This window comes from Pan paniscus, chromosome 17 (genome assembly GCF_029289425.2).
Source record: "Pan paniscus chromosome 17, NHGRI_mPanPan1-v2.0_pri, whole genome shotgun sequence".
Taxonomy (NCBI): domain Eukaryota; kingdom Metazoa; phylum Chordata; class Mammalia; order Primates; family Hominidae; genus Pan; species Pan paniscus.
The window spans coordinates 58,198,385-58,217,383 of record NC_073266.2 but is presented as its reverse complement, the minus strand read 5'-3'; positions in this window follow the sequence as shown (position 1 = coordinate 58,217,383).

Sequence of the window (18,999 nt, the reverse complement as noted above, 5' to 3'; positions counted from 1 at the left end):
TCCCAGGGGACCTTGTGGTACAGTAGAGAAAGCACAAGTTTTAGAGTCCGGCAGAAATTAAATTTCAATTACATAAATGTTATTTGGGTTCTGTGTTTTAAATAAGGCTCAGTTCCTTATCTGTGAATGGATATAGTATTGTCTATCTTAGGATGCTATTGAGATAATTAAATGAGAAATAAAACATTTAAAATCTCTAGCTCACTGGCTGACACTCAACAAGTGTGAATTTCCTTCACCCCACCCTATATCATCTTTGCCCTTCTCTTACATAGGGTTTCATGGGACTCACCTTCTGCCGGTTAATGTACTCTATCTTTGTGGTCCTCCATGGCATCTTACCTTCAAGCACAACACATGCCATTGGGTATTGTTTTACTCAAGGATGGCCAGGTGTGTTCCTCTAATGGCTCATGGGGAAAAACAATCTCTCTGTTTAATCAAGGGTGTCATTACCAACCAGATGGTTGAATATCTAGAATTAATCAGTTATTGGGTACCTGTAGAATTTAAAAAACAGAAGGCTGCCAAGTTAGGACAGCCTTGACAATTTGTGTATACCTTGAAATTTTGTATACACATTGGCAGAAGTAATATAAACTTTACATCATTTCCATCTTATTATAGAGTTGATACTAATTGGATCTCAATAAGCCTTGACTCTCGTTAAACGATGCAAATATAACCTACCTTTTCTTTCCCTTGCCAAGGTTTTTTTTTTCTGTTGTTGTTGCTGTTGTTTGTTTTGATGTGTTTTATATTATTTTGTATTATTTGGTTTTGCCATACCATGGTTACAAACAGAAGAGGTTAAAATATTCTTGAAAATGCATCAATAAATAATTTATGTTGTCTCTTAATCAAATAACATAATGTATCAGGATGTTTGCATTTAGAATGTTACCGTGTCATTGTTAAAATAATGTAAATTCGCTGATTGGTAGCTATGTTTCTGGGAATATGCCAAGTCTGAGAAGAGGTAATTGTTAAACATTTAGGACTATGTAAAAACCTGAGTAATGCGTGAGAAATAGTCACAGAGCTGGGCTACTCAATTTAAATCAAAATATATGAAGGAGGTCCCAGAACTTCTTTTGACAGGAGAGATAAACTAGTTTACCTACAGAAGTAGGCTTGTTCAGTTTCAATGGATATATGGTAAGAAACATTCAGAGAATCTAAATCCCTACTAGAAGAAAAAGTAAAAAATAATTATATTGTGAGATAATAGTAAGACATATGGGTATTTAATGAGGAAGCCCATTGGACTGTACACCAAAGAAACCAGCCTCTCATGGTGATGGGACCCTCGGAATAAAATGAAGAGGAAGCTCTTAGGTAGGAATATCATCAAGTTGGATAAATCAGCATGGAGCCCTAGTCATCTTACAAGCAGGGCTTGAGCCTTCTGAGAGTATTACTCTGTTGTTTTTCCCATTGAAAGTTTAATGCACTGTCTCTGGAGTTGCACATTGACTCAGAAAACCCGCAAAATCTCCTGGACTCCTGGCTGGGGCCAGGATGAGACTTTTCAGCAGGAGTGAGCCTCTGAAATTGAAAGGGTATCAGGTGGACTATGTAGGAGTTTAGGTGTAAAGCTACTGGGATGATTTCAGGGTATCTCTTTTCTAGAAGCTTTAGGAGAAAAGCAAGAAAAAAAAATATTTCTTGATTTATTGACATAACACCAGAAACAAACAGTGTCATATACCCTCTGAATATAATATTTATGAAATTCCCCTTCACATTGTATAGCAATCCATTGATACGGAGGAGATTATTATATGTCTCTTCATAAAGTGGGTTGAGTGGTAAAGAATATAAATGAGTGCCTTATTTCTACAAAATACATGGGCTATTACTGGATATAAAAAAAATCTAGTTTTTCTAAAGTAGCACTATCTCATAGAAATATAACACATGGCCCATATGAAATTTTAAGTTTTCTAGTAGTAACATCAAAAATGAAAAAAGAAACAGGTATAAATTTTAGTTAAATATTTGACTTAGAGATAATAGCAAATTCATATGCAGTTTTAAGAAATAATATATTAAGATCCCTGTACCCTATATCCAGCTTCCCCCACAGATAATATCTTACAAAAATAGAGTACAATATCACCACCAGGATATTAATATTGATAAAATCCATCAATTTTATTCTTATTTCCCCTGTTTTACTTTTACTCATTTATGTGTGAGTGTGTGTGTGTGTATGTGTGAATTAGTTTTATGCAGTTTCATCACATACTGGTTCATGAGTCCACCACTGCAGTCAATACACAAAAGTTCCTTCACCAGAAGCATCCTTCCTGCTACACTATTATAACCACAACCACTTCCCACTACCTCTCCTGTCTCACATTCCTAACCTCTGGCAACCACTAACCAGTACTTCATGCCTATAACTTTGCCTGGTAAAGTTAATTAATTTTAATAACACAATTTATTTAACCTAGTATATCCAAACTATTATCATTTTAACATGTATCAGTATAGAAATATTAAGACATTTTATAACTTTATATAATACCAAGTCTTTAAAACTGAGCTGTATTTTTATAACACGTATCAATTTAGATTAATGATAATTTGAGCGCTCAATGGCTACATGTGTCTTATGGCTACTGTATTTAGCTCAGATCTAGGAGATGGATTTTTGCCCTAAGTCTTCCATGTTATCCAATTTAGAGGTGTAAAATTCAGGGAAATGTAGAAACCAGGGAATGTTGGAGAGTTAAAAACAATCTTAGTGTTTAGCATTAGGAATCTTATGTAAAACATTGTACAATACCCTAACAACATTAAAATTATGTTTACAAAGAAGACAAAATAACCTGATATAGGGTGACTATGTATTTCAGTTTGCCTGGGACTAAGGAGTTCCGTGAGACATGGGCTTTTCACTGCTATATAACCCCATGGGAACCCTAACCCTAACTTGATGGGAAAATCCTTGTAATGGTTAATATACATAAGTGCATATATAATATATATCGATATATGCACATAGATATGAACGATTTATATATGTTCTATACACGAGAGATCAGCAAAAATATTCATACAAAACTATTTTAGAAACCAATGTAGTAAATAGGGAATCATTTTTAAAAGTAAAGCTGAGGTATCACATTAAAATAATTGGACTATGCAAAGCAGGCATAGAAAAATAGGGGATTGGGAGGGCTCTCAATTTTTTCATTGTAGAATTACAAACGAGACTAGAAAATCTTAACATCTCCATTTTTAAAATTCTGTAATGATAATTCCAAATAAGACTTTGTACAGTCTACAATTACTACCGAAATCAGGAAGCAATTTCAATACTCAAGAAAATGTTCATAGAGGATCTGTGAAGCAAAGATGACTTTGAAAGACAGGTGAATTTGGTCTATGTGAATGGAAAAAGGAGGTAATTCCCAGAAAATGAACAATAGGGAACTCAACAAGGCACAGAAATGAAACAATTGAGCTAAAGTCTTTGTAGGAAACACTTCGAGCATGGAAAAAACTATTTTAAAAGAACTTTATTGGTAGGCCTTAAATAATTTTTCTCTGTATTAATAACTGAGCAGTTTACATTTGCCAAAGATTTTATAAACACAAGTTATGAGTTTAAGGGAAATGGTCACTTGTTTTAAAACTTATTTTGGTTTAGATCAGATATCATTCAAAGCCTTTATCTATGTAGACAATAAATAATAAATAGCTTTTGATGCTGGTGGGAGATGTGGGAAGGGAAAACTTGCCTTTTATTATTATGTCAGTTTCAAAAAGTTAATTCTTCTAGTACACCATTGTTCAAGTTCATGTTTTTATCTAAAAAAGACTTTGATAACAGTCATAACAAAAATTCCACTGGTACATGGACAAGTCATTCCTTTACTGTTTCTGTGAAATAATGGTACCCAGTTACTTTTTCAAAACGTATATTGAATCTTCATATCCATGAGCACGGAATGTTTTTCCACTTATATATGTCCTCTCTTATTTCCTTGAGCAGTTCTTAGTAGTTCTCCTTGAAGAGGTCTTTCAGAAGCAATGGGGAAAGGATTCTCTATTTAATAAATGGTGTTGAGAAAACTAGCCATATGCAGAAAACTGAAACTGAACCCCTTCCTTATACCTTATTTAAAAATTAACTCAAGGTGGATTAAAGACTTAAACATAAGACCTAAAACCATAAAAACCCTAGAAGAAAACCTAGGCAATACCACTCAGGACATAGGCATGGGCAAAGACTTCATGACTAAAACACCAAAAGCAATGGCAACAAAAGCCAAAATTAACAAATGGGATGTAATTAAACTAAAGAGCTTCTGCACAGCAAAAGAAACTATCATCAGAGTGAATAGGTGACCTACAGAATGGGAGAAAATTTTTGCAATCCATCTGTTTCACAAAGGGCTAATACCCAGAATCTCCAAGAAACTTAAACAAATTTACAAACAACAACAACAAAAACACAAAGAATCCCATCAAAAAGTAGGTGAAGGATATGAGCAGACACTTCTCTAAAGAAGACATTTATGCAGCCAACAAACATGAAAAAAAGCTCATCATCACTGGTCATTAGAGAAATGTAAATCAAAACCACAATGAGATACCATCTCATGCCAGTTAGAATGGCGAACATTAAAGTCAGGAAACAACAGATGCTGGAGAGGATGTGGAGAAATAGGGACACTTTTACACTGTTGGGAGTGTAAATAAGTTCAACCATTGTGAAAGACAGTGTGGCAATTCCTCAAGGATCTAGAACCAGAAATACCATCTGACCCAGCAATCCCATTACTGGGTATATACACAAAGGATTATAAATCATTCTACTATAAAGACACACTCACATGTATGTTTATTGTGATACTGTTCACCATAGCAAAGACTTGGAGCCAACCCAAATGCCCATCAATAACAGACTGGATAAAGAAAATGTGGCACATATACACCATGGAATACTATGCAGCTATAAAAAAGTTCATGTCCTTTGCAGGGACATGGATGAAGCTGAAAACCATCATTCTCAGCAAACTAACAAAGAAAGAGAGAACCAAACAGCGCATATTCTCACTCATAAGTGGGAGTTGAACAATGAGAACACCCGGACACAGGGAGGGGAACATCACGCACTGTGGCCTGTCAGCAGGTGGGGGGCTAGGGGAGGGATAGCATTAGGAGGAGTACCTAATGTAGATGATGGGTTGATGGGTGCAGCAAACAACCATGGCACATGTATACCTATGTAAAAAACCTACACGTTCTGCACATGTATTCCAGAACTTAGAGTAAAATAAAAAAAGAAGAAGAAGAAAAAAGTATAAAGAGAAACAGACAGAGACAGGGACATAAAGAGAGACAGAGATAGAAAGGGCAAACCTTGAAATGAAGCAATTTAGTTAGGTTCTAAATCACGAGCAAGAGAGGAAAAGAAAGATGAGGAGTGATGATTAAGATCCTAAATTTAGAATGAGATTCATATGTGGGAAGTGAAAAGACTGTCTTCTGTAAGTAAAATATTCTTTACAAAGTTGAAATGATAGAATAGGAGCAGATTGAGGAAAGTCACATCAATCTGAATAGTTTGGAATTTATCTTCTAGGTAATAAGAAAGTACATGAATTGTACGTGAAATGACATCATGGGAGTGGCATTTACTCTCAGGCTAGTTTAATGCACTGCTTATTCCTCAAATCAGAAAAATTCTTCTCATTGTTATTCTTTAAAATTATTTAAGAAGAGCCAATGCTGATAAAACAAACTCCTTTGGCCATGATTTTATCCTTGGATGATAGTTTTTTACTCAATACATGTCTCAGTTTTGGAAAAATGGCTCCATTCATGGAACATTTTCATTTCATTAATTTTGTTGCAGTATTTTGGCAAAGTTGAACACCTTAAAGCATTAGAGTATATTCTGATATATCACAGGAAACGATGTGTTCTTAACGTTGGATAGTATAATACGTAGCAGACAACACAGAGCCAAGTCATAATCATTTACAGAAAAAGCACATTCAAACACATTTGAAATTTCAATTAAATACCCCCACTGAAGCCCAAATCACCAGTTGTCATTAGAAGGCAACAAGTCAAGCTTGAACCTTAGATACTATTATAGTAGTAAAAGTAACTGAACTCAAATAAAATTACATCTCCACCTTTTGAACATGTAAATGAAAATTTAAGGTAAAAATCCATAATTCTATTTATCCAGATGTGTGGATGATGCCTCTTTTAACATCCCAAATTCAAACAGTAAAAATAAAAGAATAACACATACCTTCTTATGAAATAAAATAAAAGTAAATTGTGATTAAGAGGAGACAAAGTAAAAAATACGTGGTTATTGCTTGATGAAATAACTGCAATAAAAAGTTTCCAATGAACTCTTTGTGAGAGAATTTCTTCCAGTTTTCTAGAATATTATGGCTCAACGCCTGTATAAACACGTTCAAGAATGTGTGCAAAATTCATTCAAAAACTTTATTAATTCCTTTATTCAAACATTCATTAAACATTCATTATATGTCAGGCATTGTACAAAGTGTGGGGATACAAGGATATAATACCGTTTATCTGAACTTTGACAAGTGCGAAAACTCTGAATAATTAAACCCTATGGGAAGAAGTGCCTAGATTTTGAAATTAATGAAATGAAGTATGAACATACTGGATACATGAATAATACTGACACTTTTGTCATTAATCTAGAGAAATAAGCATTTGCAATACTATTTTCTGCTTATCTTCTGCTTACTGATCTAGGTGGAGAAGGAAGTAGCTGACAATGACATCTTTAGGTTTCTTACCCAATCCTCCCATTTTTTTATTTGTAAATTACCCATTTCAACTCATAAAATAGGCTCCTATAGCTGCATTGTAAATATGACTGTACCCTTACTTGACCACTCTGATTAGAGTGAAGGAGGACACCTGATGTAGGAAAAGCAACTCCATTACACAGGCTTAGCCAATCACATTTTGTCTTCTGGAAATTTCTGTTGGGCCCCCCAAAATACCTCAGTTGCTATAAAAAATAAACTTATAAGAATATTTAGTGTTGGAGATACAGTGGTTGTGTTTGAGTTATGCTGAAATACAGTAGCAAGTAATCTGCAGGAACAGAGAACACTGACATGGAGGAGATTGGGGAGGCATGTTTCTAGAAGTCATATTTCTGCTAGTCAAAATGGAAAATGGTCCATGGCCACTAAGGCATTGGTCAGCTGAGGCATGTAAAGAAATAGTGAAATCTGGAGTCAGTAGGAAAAACAAATAAACAAAAAAAACCTAGCAATTGGACATTTTACTATAGTGTTGTTATCCATGATCACTACATGGACTAAAGTGGACTATGGAAATATGCTGTCTGGGTTTTTTTCACTGAATCAAGAATTTCCAACAATATCTCTATAGGACTGAATCTCTTCATTCACAAGTTCATTTCTTCTAGGTGACACAGTTGTCTTTGGCAAGCAGCATGACAGAGGTCAAGCATATGGTGGTGTCAAATAGGTTTTGTAGGATGCAGAGGAAACGAAAACTTACTCAAAAGTCAACATTACCTCTAGATTTGGAATACTTCTAGAAGAAAAAATTGGGTCTTCATTTTCTGTAGAAGAAACTTGCTCTTAAGCAACTTTGATATTAGAAAATCCAGGTATATTGGGTTACCTTTACAGGGAGATATGTTGCAGCATCTGCCCCAGGTCCAAATAATTTCATCTCAAACAATTTATCTTCCACCTAAGAATGAATGAAGATGTGGTGGTAAAAGTATGCTGGGTAATATGACGATAGGCTGGGCATTGATTTCAGTTCTTTCTCTGCCTGTATGCAAGAGGTTGGTGTTCATGAGCTTGCCAAAGGACATAGACAATCCTCCTCTTCTAAACATCTGTGGGTGATCCATTCCCCCCAGATGACAGTATCTGCCTTCCTGCTAGCTGGCTGGAGAGCTAGCGTGCCAGACTCTCACAGCTGTGGGGGCACAGCTGACTATCCATCTTCAAAATGCACCACATCCCAGTGGTTTGAAATAGCTTGGAAAAGTCACTTCTTACAAAGAAAAGTTTATCTGAGAGCTGATCTTCTCATAAGAACTGTTTCACTTTCCCCTCCACTTCTGCTCATAAAGAGGGCAGCCCAGGTAGGAAGTACCTTTTATCAGATAATGACCTTGCCTCTGGGGACTCTTTCCATCAGATTTCAACAGCAAGACTGAGTCATCTAGGCTGCATGCTTTGAGGAACATTCACCACCCTGAATAAAGGTCATCCTCATTTTCCAAACATGATGGCAGCTAGACATTTTTAAAATTACAGTTATGTCCCATAAAAACTTCCCCTATTTTTGCTCACAGGAAGAATACAAATTTATAGAAATTCATATTTTGATATGAATGAATAGATTCTAGGTATTCACTTATTTAACTTATTTGTTGCTATTTCAAATTCTATGTTATATTTTGAGGATAACTCCTTATATTTATATGTTTTAAATATTAATGTACATAGAATCTAATCATTTAGCAAAATGTGCCCTAAGGCATCCAAACAAGTAATAGGATATATATATATATATATATATATATCCTATTTTTTATATATATATATATATCCTATTTTATATATATATGTATTACATATATAAATTTATATACATTTATATAAATATAAATGTATATAAATCCTATTATACTATAATAGGATATATTATAATTATATATTATATAATATATATAATATAAAATATATATTTTATATAATATATTATATATAATATATTATATATCATTATAATTAGGTATTATATATATAAATATATATATATTTATATATTTATATATCCTATTTTATATATATACACATACACACACACATATATATGTGTGTGTTTGTATGTGTACATATATAAAAACACACACATGTATTTGTATATGTATATATAAATACATATGTAAAAACACACATGTATTCATATGGTATGTGTATTCAGGCATATAAAGATATGTATGTACTCTGTAACCTATACAAAAATACTGTTTTGTTAAGTAACATGACATTTAATGCCCTAATTATATGATTTATCTGGAGATTTTAGATAGATTTCCACTGCAATGTCTCTCTACCTTTTTTTAAGCACAAATTAATCGATGCAAAGTAGGCAAATAACAAGGAATCAGTGTAATTTCTAGTACCTTAAATTATGGCTAGGTTCATAAGATTGACAAATGCATTGATTGACAGTTCCCTACGTTAACCGGTTCTTTGAAAAAATTGATGAATCTTGCCCAATAACAGATAGTTACTTCTCCACCCAACAAATGGCTCTTCTTATAGGCAAGAGTGGTTTTGGATTTACCTAGTGAATATGATTTCTCAGTTCATATCTCAGATTATTTACAAATGCATCTTAATGTCTAGTGCTCATTTATTAATAGAATAAGGAAAGTAAAAAGGTTTATAATAAATAAGCATCTTATATTTTGATACAGATTTTTTTGTAAAATTAAAGGTTCCATTATATGTAAATTATTTGGCATAGTGGCATAGTTGTTTTTTTTGAGACGGGGTCTCACTCTTATTGCCCAGGCTGGAGTGCAATGGTGCCATCTCAGCTCACTGCAACTCCACCTCCTGGGCTCAAGTGATTCTCCTGCCTCAGACTCCCTAGTAGCTGGAATTACAGGCTCACATCACCATGCCCAGCTAATTTTTGTATTTTTAGTAGGGACAGGGTTTCACCATGTTGACTAGGATGGTCTCAAACTCCTGACCTCAGGTGATCCGTCTGCCTCTGCCTCCCAAAATGCTGGAATAACAGGCGTGAGCCCCTGTGCCCGACCAGCATAGTTTTTTGCACAGAGAAAGTGCCAGTGAATGTTTGTTATTTTGTTTCATTAAAATGATGAGGTACCATGATAGCCATGTTAGAAAGGACAAATGTCATGTTCTGCTTTCTCTGCGTTAGGGGAAATGATAAGCAGAGAGACTGAGAGAGAAGTGAGTATGCTTCATATATGGATCCATCAAATGGATCCATGTATATCCCAAATGATTCATGCTGGAGTGCAACAGAGGTAAAAGACCAGCCTCTGGAGAGCAAAGAATCAGGCAAATAAATTGTTGATTTTAGGTAGATATGTCTGGAAATTGTTTGTTTAAGAGATGGGATAAAAAATATGAACTGATTTAAAACTCTTGTAGTTGTTATCCCCATCTAAGCAATATTGCCTTTTCAGTGGTTGAATCTTTAAAGAAAAATGCCATGTTCTAATATATAAAATCTATTTTTGGTAATGAGATTACCGTACTTCTTGAAGTTTTACATTAGATATTTGAAAAATTAAAAGAAAAACATTTGTTTCAGTTAAAACATTAAAAAAAAACCGTTTTTCATACTAGTGTATATAATACACTAGTCTGGTCTAAAGACTAGTATATTGTATTTCTGACAAGATAATTACTGTACTAAAAGTAGATGGACACAGGATGTGATGTTAGAAAAAGGCAAGAAGAGATAGATTTCTTTTGCATAGTTTAAATAAAAAATTAGAGAACATATACCTCTCTTTTTGCACACATCAAGTTGACCAAATGTGAATTGAGAGAGATTATCAAAAGTATTTTACATATGAAAAAATGCTATTTATAAGTATCTTGTTTAAAAAACAATTGCAAGTATAGGGCTGCTTAGGATAGTACTTTGGTCTTTAGTTCTGTTAATTTCCTAAGGACAATAATTGCTTATATTTGTGTATTCATAATATTTCAAAACAATTTCACATATCTTATATTTTTCTGTTTCTCAAAAGAGCCCTACTAGATGGAGAATATTTATAATTAAACTAATTTTGAATGAGTAAGTGGAACCATAGAAAAAAGACATAGTTTACCAGAGCTCACAGAGCAAATTACTTTCTAGAGAAGTCCTAGGGACGTGGAAAGGGACAGACACCCCCAGGGGCATCTTCCCATCAGAAATGGAAAGTTCTGCTTTGCCCCAACCTGCATCTGAAATACTGATTAATGTACTAGTTTTCCTTCTCCAGACACTTTTTCAGATAGCATCTGTCAAAAGCTGCCTTGGACAAAGCTCAGAAGGAAACTTGTGTATGCAAATCCTTTTCTTTGGAGAAGAGAGAGAGGGAGGGGATCTGTATGGCTTGGGTTTCTCTTCTTTCTCAGACTGATATCTCTATCTCCATTTGAGTTCTCCTCTGAACAATGAGGGATACTATCTCAAAACCAGCTTTTCCCTCCTCGGCTGACCTACAACAAACTCCCAGTGAAAGGAATGTGTCCTTTTCCTTTTGACTGATAAGAGTTCACAGTATTTTCAGAATAAGCAGCAATTTTTTATTGTCTGTGTTAGTATGATGAATGTGTGTGGGGCAATAATGATCGGGATAAACAGAGGAGACCGGCCACAGGGACTTGCTTAGGAGAGAACTGGGCTGTCGTTTGAGGAAGAGGATAAAACAGATGCTAACAAAGGGTCTTCTCTTCTGAAAATCATCCTCCTTTAGTATGTTGAAAAACTTCAAAATAAGAGGAGCAGCTTTGCCTCTTTAGCACTTTAATTTTCTGTAATTATCTTTGATGGAACAGCTGAACCACATAGTCACCTCAGGTATTATTTAAGTGGAGATTGAATTACTCTTATACTACTACCAAATGTAAAAAAAAATTAAAAAATAAAAATTCATAAACTTTATTTTCACTACCATTTTCTTTCCTTATGCTTGTTTGGAATAGTAATTACTGATTTTAATCCTGTTTACACTGCCTTTCCACAAATATACTAAATATAAAATTTAAACACTTAGAATTAGAAGATGCCATTGAGAAAAGCTGTGTTCATTATCTAACCAAAGAAAAGAAGTTGAGAAGAAAAAAAGAAAAGCCACAAATGCAAGACTTTGAAGAATCTACTTGTTATCTTTTCCACTCCGGTGATTTTAGACTTCCCCAACAAATTGAAACACCGTTTTCTAAACAATAGTGTAATGTCTTTTTGACATCACAAAAGAATGCTTTTAAGGCATAAAAAATGCATTTCCCTTATGTAATCAAAAACAAAAACCCTATATATTATAATGCAATGAACAGTTCAATTCCTCTATTGAATGTATTTAAAGATTATGTGTTGATTAAGCTCTTAGTCATTTGTGTTAACTGTCTAGTGAAAGCTTTTTGAATCTGGTTTAACCCATGTTTAAATGCCCTAGTGGTACCCCTGAAATAAAAATGTGGAAAAGTAATCTTAGCCTTTGTTTCCGTATATATTTTAATAAATGTTGTTGCATGTTTATAATAACATTTACGTCTTACACAGAATGCCAAATGGTTGAGTCTTTCAGGTGAAATCCCAAGAACAAATTTACACATTAAAATGTAAAGCAAATTGACAATGAGAGCAATGTTTTCCAGAGGAAGATGATGTGGTTTTTCTGTTTCATAATAACTCTTTGTAGTCATTTCAGTTTTACTTATAGATAGGTTTTGCTAAGAGTTTGCAGAGTATCTTTATTTTCCCTTTGTTATCCTCTGTACGACTGAGAGTCTTAAAACTATCTTGTGCTTTCATAGATGAACAGATTCCACTTTTTTAACATAATCATTTGCAAGTTGATAGAAACATTTGCTGGATAAAACAGATGGAACGTGATTCAACCACCTTTTCATGAAACTCCTGCATAGAGAGAAAAACCAATCAATCAATCAATTAATAAAAATAAAGAGAAGACCCCAAATTATTATTGGTGGGGATACAATTACATAACAGAAGGTACCAGAGGACATTGCTGTAGTTTGTGAGGTGGCCGTATTTGAGGCATCTTTAAATTAGGATAAAATAAAGGCATCTGACAACCAAAGGTTGCCCGTTGACAGGACAACATCCAGCTTTCTAGTTGCCAACACTTTGATTTCAGGAAAAGGAACAGGGGGACAGCCATAATGCAGATGTAGTTTTCATACTTAAAAATGTAATTGTCTTTGGGAAACAAAAATGCAGCCAGCTCAGTTTATTATAGTTTAATAAGTCTTCTAAAATAGAAAATTAAGCAGGAGGCTCCTTTCCATGATAAAAGTCTGCTGCCTAGTTAAGTGGTAAAAGTGGAAACAAGAGAACATCCAGTAAACTTGGATATATAGAGAGAAGGATGAGCACAGGGGACAACTATTGATCAAGCTCATGGACTCTGTAAATTGGGACGAGTTCTTTAAATGATCTAGGTCTCACACTGTAAGTGGTTTGAAATACAATGAATCATGATGATCTCTTCCAGCATTAAGATTTTTATTTCTGAGACTATCCCACCTGTTGCTGGGATGTCAAGTAAAGTCTGAAGGCCTTCCTTGAACTGTGCCTCAGTCCCACAGCAGGGACAGAATTTTGGGCTGGAGAAGCAAAGTTCCAACCATATGAAATATTAAGGATGTTTTCCAGCCTGAAAACTGTGCTACAGCCCTTCTTTCTCCACCCTAGAAATAATTTGCCACCTATTGTGTCTTCAGGCTAGGAATCTGTTTGGTTTTTAGATTGGGTAATTGAAATAAGCCTACCTATTTCAACAATGTAGATGAGTCCGGAGCAAGTAAAATTTTCTTATTCCCCCTGAATACTCATTCTTTTGTGCTTATAACTTTTCCTCTACATTGTTTCTTTTTCCAGTTCCTCAATTCTTTCCAATCTTAATATCCAAATTTATATGGATAATATGTATGGTAGGTATTTAAGAGAAAATATTATATCAAGCCATCACCTCCTGTTTTTATGTGTGAAAACAGGTCTAATTTTAGTAGTAGTAAAAGAAAGCTGACTATTCTTCTTATGAGAAGACTAATAAAAATAAAATGAGCATTTAAAAAAAAAGAATTAAAGAAGTAAAAGAAAAAAATCCATTGATGATATTTAGCCCATGGAAATGTTTTGTATGCTATTTCCCCTTTAAATTAATGCCTTGCTGATATGATAATGTACAAAGTACCACTGATTCTCATTCATTGAACATTTACTGTGTGTTAGGAGCATGAGCTCTGAAGCCAGCGCACTTTTTTGGAATCCTCAGTCTGCCACATAGTGGCCTTCAGTTATGCATCTTCTCTGTGTCTTACGTTCCATTTACAATGTGGAAAGAAAGGAGTAAAAATAATATAGACCTCGCAGGATTATTGAGAATATCAACTAAAGTGATATTTATGAAACATTTAGCATTGTTCCTGAAACAAAGATAATATGAAAATATAATTAAAAATTATTATCAATAATATTACTAATATTATAATTATATTTGCACACAGTAGGAATTTACTATGCATTACTGACTTTAGTATTATCCTAGTTAATTCTCCTCTGAACTCTATGAGTTAAATACCTTTAAAACCTTCATTTTAGATATGAGGAAACTAAAGCATAAAAGAAATAAGTACATCGTGCAAGGTTAGAGAATAAATGGTAAATCTCAGACCTGCTCAGAAATTCTCCTCTGTTCTGTCCCTCTTTGAGTTCTCTCTGGTTGGCCTACTCCTCACAATCCACACTTCTCATTTCATCTCTGCCTGGGACTGTGGATTACGAAAGTGAACCTGTCTGATTTTCAGAACTGTGTCTTCTTACATATAACCTGTTTAGTTTTGAGGACTGTCAATCTAAAAGCATAAGAAAAGAAATGTTAATATTTCCTAGACTTTCTGAAAACATTTAAGTAACTCTTAAATGTAATATCCTAGACTTCTTGAAAACATTTAAGTAATTATTTTTTACTCTTTCAGAAATTTAATGTTTATCAGTTGTCATTGTCTATAAATAATCAGAAATTATAGATTGTCCTTTTAGAAGATAATTCTACACGCATGTGCACACACATACTCACAGACACATCAAATTCTAATGGTGGATTTTTAGCTTGTGTATTAGGGTAGAAATTTGTTGTTAAATTTTTATTTCTGAAATATCATCTGTTTCATTCCTGAAAATACCAGATAGGCTTCAATGCACATTAGAAATACTGGAATTACATAATGTAACCATGAAACCCCTTGAAACACAGAAGGCTTTAAAATAGTTTCTTTTACCTGTTCTTGTTCAATATCTGAATGAAAATAAACAGCGATAATTCCCCTGCTCTTCCCAATTTTATGATTTGTCTCCTAGGGGTTGGTTGACAACTGCAGATCTGACCACCTCTTCCCCTACTCCTGTTTTTGCAAAATGAGGGAGCTCTGGCATGTCTGAACCATGATCACCCAGGCCTCCTCCATGGGCTAATAACCACTATGTTGTAGTAAAGAATTTGCACTCCTTGCGGCGAAAGCACACTCTGTCTTTTGATCTCTCTCTCTTTTTTTTTTTCACCAAGTTTCTTGCAATACAGCTCTTCGAAGTGTTTATACTTCAATGCAACCCCCTTTCTTTTACTTTTTGTTTGATTTTTTAATGTTAGTAAAATATACTTACCATTAAATTTACCATTTAAACATCTTTAAGTATACCATTCAGTGGCCTTAAGTACATTCATATTGTTACATAACCATCACCACGCTCTATCTCCAAAACGTTTTAAACTTCCCAAACTCAAACTTCACGATAATTAGACAACTCCTTATTGCCTCCTCCTCCTAGCCACGTGAAACTGGCACTCTACTTACTGTGTGTATGAATTGGACTACTTCAAGTTATGTCCTATACATGGAATCATACAGTATTTGCCCTTTTGTCACTGGCTTATTTCACTTAGCACAATGTCCTCAGGTTTCACCCATGTTGTTGCATGTTCTAAGACTGAATATCATTTTAAGTAGACAGTCATGTGCCTCGTAACAACTTTTCAGTCAATGTCAGACTGCATATACAAAGCTGGTCCCGTAAGATTATAATGGAGCAGAAGAATTCCTATCACCTAGTGACACGGTAGCTGTCATAATATGGTAACACAATGTGTTACTCACATGTTTGTGGTGATGCTGATGTTAACACATCTACCACGTTGCCAGTTGTATAAAAGCCTAGCACATACAATCATGTAAAATACAGAATACCTGATAAAGATTGTAAGCGACTATGTCATTGGTTTATGTCTTTACTATACTATACTTTTAGTCATTATTTTAAAGTATACTCCTTCTGTGTGTGTGTGTGTGTGTGTGTGTATAGATTTAAAAAGTTAACTGTAAAACAGCTTTAGACAGGTCCTTTAGGAGGTATTCCAGAAGAAAGAATTGCTGTCACAGGAGATGACAGCTCCATGCATGCTAATTGCCCCTGAAGACCTTCCAAGTGGGACAAGATATGGAGGTGGAAGACAGTGATACTGATGATCCTGACCCTGCATAGGCTGAGGCCAAATGTTTGTTTGCGTGCTAGTTTTTAAATAAGTAGTCCAAAAAATTTGAAAAAGAAACAGAAGTTTTTGAATAACTATTTAAAGAAAGAAAATATTTTTGTACAACTTTACAAGGTATTTGTATTTTAAGCTAAGTGTTATTATAAAAGAGTCAAAAAGTTTTAAAAGTTTTTAAAGTAAAAAAATGTAATAAGCCAAGCTTAATTGCCTATTGAGGAAACATAAATATTTAAAATAAACTTAGTGTAGCCTAACCATACAAAGTACTGTGTTTATAAAGTCTACCATGTAGAGTATGCCATATTTTACTATTTTAATATCAAATGTTAATATAATATATAATATGTTAATAATATATTTTAATATTTCCTCAGCTATTTCATGCTTATATTAGCTATATTTTAATTGCTTATATAATATTCATATGGTGTCTCAAGAAGACCCCATGAAAAGTAATCAAGATGGAATTTAATGATCTGATTCATGATTTTTAATAGCACCTTCATTATGGATAATTTAATAGTCTAACTATAGACTTTCTGTGTATTTCTTCAATTGCCACATTAAAAATGTAAGGCCCTCAAGTTAAATATATAAACAATTGAAAATATGTATACCAGTATATGAAGTATGCTTTCTCTTTTCTCTAGTTACAACACAGGTGACCCTCAAAGATGTTCTGGCTCCCTTAGAATTCATCTGCTCCATCTTAGAAATCTATTCCATGTCTGAAATCCAATCAAGAAGAAAAGGCCATACCTTTGAAAATTACCCCTACCTGAGTCAGGCGTAGTGAGAATAAGACACAACTCAGAAAATAAGGAAGTTGGAGCTATATGTGTGTGTTAGTTAATTACTGATTAGAACCATGAACTCATCTGGAATTTTCCAGCGTGAATCATTTTGACCGAAGAATAGGCCATCCACCAAAAGCTATTTGTTTGCTTGCTTTTTATTTCGTATGCAGTTTACAAGAATCAGGGGGCAAAATGAAATAAATATCAATGACAATAAAAATCAACATTCTGAGTTTATGGGTAAAAACAACTGCAAATAGATTGGAAAGTGCCACTAAAGAACTTCAGTGTGCCTGTTCCTCTCTCTCTCTCTCTCTCTCTCTCTGCTTTTAAGGATGCTCCTTTCAACTTCAGCAATCAAGGCAAAAGTAATCCCTCAGGGAATTCATAACTCTCTATCAAAGAAGGTAATTTTCATTTTAAAAGAGAACTTTGGTTTTTCAAATTGGTAGACAGACAGACATATATGAAGATAAAATGGTCCATACAGTTATAGGTCCATCTCACCACTCATTCACTCACTTGTGATTCACCCTGGGGAAATCGGACGTTTCCTCAGCAGTAATTAAAACATTTGCTCCTCCCACTTCTGAACTTGCTATATGTCTTCAATCACATTCTGAATATGAATGGTTTACAGCATCTGAACTTATTGGATTCCATTGCTAGCTTTAAAAATTGTTCTATAAGTCTCATATATAAGATTTATACATTCAAATAGCATTCAAATAATGGTAAAAATAATAACACAAAATTGCTTATTAATATGCCAGAGTAATTTTGGATTAGGAAAAAATAAACGTCAAGTTACCTTCAGTGCCTCATCTGGAAGAGTTTCTACTTCTGGAAAAAGATATTTAGGAAAGTACTTTAGTTGACTGCCAATCTAAACATTCAAGTTAGATAGCAAGGACCCTGTGTAGCATTTCACTCTGTCTCTGTTACTCAGAGGCAATCACTGCATCATAAGCTAATAGTTCTGACAATTTCTTCTTCTTTTTTTTAAATAAATAATGACTACCAACCTTCAACTGTTCACTATTTTTCTAAGAAAGACAATGCACCTTAATAATCTCTGAAGTCATCTTGAATGAAACAATATTGAGAATAATCACCATTGAAATGTGTATTAAAGGTGCAAACATTTGTACAGACATTACCAATAATAATATTATAATAGTAATGATAAAAGCAGCATAGATACTACTTGAGGAAATACAACACAATTAAAAACCAATGTATAACATTTTTTATTTCCAAATCTATATCCATCCATATGAATTCTACATCTTGTATTCATTTTGTTAAACTAATCCAACAAACATTATTTATCCCTAATAATGCTTCTTTCATATGTGCATGTTTAGTCATAAAATGTTACAAATAAGTATGTAAGCATCAGACTTAAGAGTATGATTAACGAGTTGGAAACATGTTTAAAAATTCCTTAACATCACTTTAGAAGTTTACATCTATATCACTTAAAATCCTGTCAAAACTTTGCAAACAAAATGTAAAAATTTCTTGAACCTATACTTAATGTTCTTATTTTACTTGTTCCTGTAAATTTCATTTACAATTTTAATTGAATAGTAATATATGATTTCTCCTGATAAAAATGAGTATATTATTTATTGTAGAAAATGTAGATGATCAGAAAGCCTGAAAAAAACAAATCAGAACTGTGTTAGTGTTCTCCAGAGAACAGAGCCGATAGGTAAGAAGAGATTTACTATGAAAAATTAGCTCGTATGATTATGGAAACTGAAAAATTCTGTGAATTTCCCTCTGCAAGCTGAAAACTCAGGAAAGCCAGTGGTGCCATTCAGTCCGAGTTTAAAGGCCTGA